At 40.1% G+C, this 4,820-nt stretch overlaps 1 protein-coding gene across 1 annotated transcript in view; it reads left to right on the plus strand.

The window, feature by feature from the left end:
- The first annotated feature begins 1,292 nt into the window (after positions 1-1,292).
- The window catches only part of HIVEP1 (human immunodeficiency virus type I enhancer binding protein 1), a 201,605-nt gene continuing 198,077 nt past the window's right edge, over positions 1,293-4,820 (plus strand). The window contains exon 1 of the mRNA XM_025206224.1: positions 1,293-1,397. The gene's annotated coding sequence lies outside the window, so the exon portion shown is untranslated. The remainder of the gene's footprint in view (positions 1,398-4,820) is intronic.

The raw sequence follows: 4,820 nt of genomic DNA on the forward strand, positions 1-4,820 counted from the left end.
GGTTCCTCTGTCAGGAGTTTGTAAAGCTTGGTGCTGGAAAGTTGTCTTTTGGCTTCCTGTATGTATGCTGTTTTGTCATTGACAACATTGGCACCACCCTCCTATCAGCCTGTTGTATGATAATATCCTAATTGTTTTTAAGACTTTTCTTTTCCCATTTTCTTTTTTTCTAAAGTTTATTGCATGTTGTAAGCCTGCATACCCTCTTTATACCTATGAATGGTCTCACTGAGTCATTTGTAAAACAACACATAATTCCATAACGGAAAGCCTTGTAAGTATTTGCCATAAGTCCATCCCTGTTTGGGAAATGACTTATATTCAAGTTCTTTCCTAAGCAGACATGAAGAGAGTGGAGTATGGATTATTTTCCAAAGCAGGGTTGCAGAGCTGCAATAAACTTCTGTAACTCGTCCTAACTTCTCTCAGGATTTTATCTGAATCTTTGCAGATCCTTCATAGTGTCTTAGAATCTCAAAGTGACTAAAACCTGTCGTATGTGGTTCAGTCTTTCTGAACCGGGACTTCATCCCCAGCAATCACCTTTGATTGATCACAGGCTTAGGCCTCATCTCAGTTTAGTTGTCTTCTGATATGACATCACCCCTGGTTAACTCCAGTATTTTTAGGACATGGCCAATCACGCCTTTCAGGTTATTTGGGATGGTCAGCAGATTCTCCCACCTGAAAGAAGCTTCCAGTTCTAAAGCCATTTCAGTCATTTTACACATATACAGCATTTTGGATTACTTATCACAGCCTGGCCAAGTTACATTTCTAGTGAAAACTTGGGTCAGATTCTCAGCTACTCTAAAGCAGGATAGACCCACTGAACTATGAAACAGTGGAACTGTGCCAATTTGCAGTAGCTGAGGATTTGTCCCTCTTAGCTTTTATGTTTCGTTTCATTGTCATTGCACCCCTAATATTGCAGTCCTCCTCAGTGTTTAACAACTAGGGGCAGCTGTATCACAGCTGTACCCAGGTATAAAATATGCTGTGTATCTGTGACATAGATGTGACGCAAGCACTTGCAAAAAAAGAGGGGGCTGCAGCATTTTCTGGAAGTACATTCCAGGGAGATGAAGCATACATTTAAAAACACAGGCATTTTTCTGCTGTGGCACATAGTAAGTCAACTGTTTAGTAGTCCCAAAGGCATGTCAGTGTCACTTACTGTAATGTTTTGATGTTGCCTTTTAAGTTATTATTCTGTTTAAACAGAAAGTACAGTGAATTTCTAAATTGTTTTCTCTTTTTAGAGAAAAGGCACCTAGCAACTGAACACAGTATGCAAAAAGCCCATGGCACAGCATCTTCTGAACGGGAGTGTTAGAAACTGAGCCTGAAGAAGCCTCAGCAGAATGCATCTGGGGTGGTCATGGAGAACTGGGCAGGTAAGTAAGAGCACAGAGAGATGCTCTAACTTCTTAACTATGAAATAGATCAAAGATCATGCTTTGGGGTTACCAAATCTATTCCTTAAGATAGCTAAACTGAAATTTGGTTACCTGAGCAACTTAGAGACAGTTCAGTGGGTTCTAGATTTTAATTTCAGTTGCATCATTGTTATTCCATTGAGCCTAATTCTCCATTGCCTTTTACACTGACATTTATTTGCACTTGTGTGACATATGTTTTATGACAGCCACTCAGTTTTGGTAGCATTTTATACCCTATGCACTCACTTTCCACGGGTATAAATAACTAAGAGGCATAGTGGTGGAACATCAAATCTTCAGATTTGCTCTGCCATGCAGATCTTGCAAATCATTGTGTCAACAAGGCTGAATTACAAGCTATGCCCTCAAAGAAAGCATGCATGTGCCATGCCTTGTTGCACTTCCACTTGTTTGCTAAGATACTTTGACATTTCTGAAATCTTCTAGAATGGAACCTCTACCTACCTCTAGCTAAAGGTTTAGGGAACCCTTCCATAATTTTTTGGAATCTGACCAGGCCCCAGTTGAGAACTACAGTCATACTGCCTCTGCTTACCTCAGTGGTTCTCAGCTGAGGTTTTACTGCTTCTGGGGTACTACTGCCTCTGAGGCCAGGTGGGACTACCCTGCATACCTCATGCACAGCTAGATTGGGAAGCAGCTGTGGCAGGAGCCCATCTCAAAAGCCTAAAGCAGGCAGGAACACCTGCTCTTGCTGCAGCTCTTTCTGCTCCTACTGCTGTCTCCTCCTGAAAAAAGAAGCATGAAGGACAGTTTCACTTGCTCCATGCACCTTTGTTTCTAGGAGACCTCATGCAGGGTCAGACTGAGAAGGACTGTGGTAGGACTGCAACCTCTTGCCTTCTTTAGGCTTATTGGATAACCCTAAAGCAGGCAGGAGTGTGTGCTCCTGCCATAGTCACTTCCTGATATGGCTGTGCTTGCAGCAGGCGGGGCAGTTGCATCTGGCTGCAAGTGTAGTTCTGGTTACACTGTGGCATCCCTGAGAAGGTCTTTCATCATCGGAGTTGAGAGCCACTGCTCTAGCTTCTTAGAAATGTGGAGTTAACAAAAATTTTCAATAAAAAATATATATGAGTTTAGCAAATATATATGAGCTTAGAAAATCTGGCCACAGCTAGGAGAACACACAATGAGGAGAAAGTAACATTGGCTTGAGTCTTGTGAGGAAGAGACACCAAGATAGTTTAAAACAAAAGCATACATTCACTTGTTGCTTGTCTCCTTGGATTAATCAGGAGACTATCTGCAGACTAAGATCAAAACAACGGAAAATGTTACAAACTGTGAGAGCTCAACACTACTGAGTGTTCTAGTCCTGGCTTCTGACTCACCATTGCAAAGAACCCAGTCTGCCTTTCACTTCAGAGAAATTTAACACACATCATTTTATATATAGAGATATCTATATATAGATATCTCTATATATTGATATCTAGATCTAGATAGATATATATATATATATATCACCACAAAAGAAAACCTTCCTTACATATTCTCTATTGATATATATTACCCCAAAAGAAAACCTTCCTTACATATTCTCTATTCATCTGGCAGTTTTAGATAGGTTTATGCAAAATGACTTTACACTTTCCGGTAGTCCTGGGTAAGTGCAATTTTAAACGAGATTTTTACACCCTCTCGAGTAGTTTATCCAAATTTTGCTTAGGGAAAAAAAGAGCTGTCATGAGAAGCAAACCTTGACCTCACAATTGTTGAACTGTCAAACTAGTTCATCTGCATGGTAGGTTGCAAGGGATATGTAAAAAAGCATATGTATGTATGTATGTATATGTGTATATATATATATATGTGTGTATATATATATATATATATATATGTGTGTATCTGTATATGTATATACGTATGGCAGACATGTTAGGGCAGGGGCAGGCAATTATTTTGGGCAGAGGGATGCTTACTGAGTTTCGGCAAGCCATCAAGGACTGTGTGACAGGTAGCCCAGGGCAGATAAATATTAATTTTCTAAATTTTTTAGGGGCCCTGCTGGCCAGATATAATGGCCTGGAGGGCCCCATCTGGCCCCCGGGCTGCATTTTGCCCACCCCTGTGTTAAGGAGTAGTGTTGAATACCAAAAATTGTTCTGAAAGAAACCACTGGGCAAAATAAATGCCTTTCAATTATTTAGCTGTGATGAGATGGCTATTGAGGGATAGAACAAAAAGAGCCCTTGCCATTGAAAATATAATGATACCTCAAGCATGTGTTAAGTTAATGTACATTAGTAGGCTTTTAAAGGGATGAAATAGAAGATGGTTATGAAAAATTCAGGTGAACCACGTAGTATTTGAAGGAGATGGCATGAAACCTATAGTTGAGAACACATTTTGAGTAGAATGAATCAGAAAGCAAAATGCTCTTATCTCCCAGTGTAGAGACATAGCAATAACAGAAACTCATCTATCTCAGTGGAGGCAGTATACAAAAGTGATATTAAAAACAGCTTGAAGAGACGATCCTCCCTAAAAAGGCAGCAAAAATGCAATCTAGTGGTTCTGTATTTCCAGTATAGGGTCATCAATAGTGATAAAACTAATTTAGTTTCATGGTTTACTATGGTTAGTTGGGCAGCCTTCTGGGAAAACTATAAAAGATAAGGCAAGTGTTTAACTAAACTTATTAAAATCTATTGAGGTCCCTTCTGACCCTAACAACTATGACACTGAAAAAACATGGAGAGTTCTACCAGATAGGTTAGGTAAGCAATGGGCTAATGTAGTCTTGGTGGTAGTGTTTGTTTTAATGGTAATTGAATAACTTCAAATACTGTGAAGTCCTGACATGCTGTGACAGGAATTGTACGTCAGCCCTTCATGTCATGTTTGTGTGCTTGTTAGAAAAAGGATTTCTAGGTGGTGGATTGCAAGTATGATTTAAGATGTATATGAAGATGCATATCGCTAACCAGGATGGGGTGGCTAGCAAACTGTGAGAAGCCAGCAGCGTGCACCAGAAGTGAGGTTGAGCAGGAACGGTAGGAAAATGGAAAGGGAATTTTGAAGTGTGGCCCTTAGGAATTACCTCGGGAGGTTCAACACAGACTTCTGGGAAATACATGATACCTCATCAGCTTTAAGATGCTAGTGCTTCCTCTGTACTTCAGATGTTCTAGGCCTATACCTAGCCCTGGCTGTAATGTCATGAATATGGTATAAACATTTAGTCAGGTAGACTTCTGTATTCCAAGGGCTAAATGAATGTCTGTCTGAGGAAAGGTCCAGTTAATCATTTCCTGAGTTAGGGTATAATGAAATATCAGTAAATTACACCATACTCTCTTCCCAGTCTGTCCAGATACCATTCTTCCAATGACCCCATTTTGTAGCAGGAAT

Source organism: Alligator sinensis, unplaced genomic scaffold, assembly GCF_000455745.1.
Source record: "Alligator sinensis unplaced genomic scaffold, ASM45574v1 scaffold253_1, whole genome shotgun sequence".
Taxonomy (NCBI): Eukaryota; Metazoa; Chordata; order Crocodylia; family Alligatoridae; genus Alligator; species Alligator sinensis.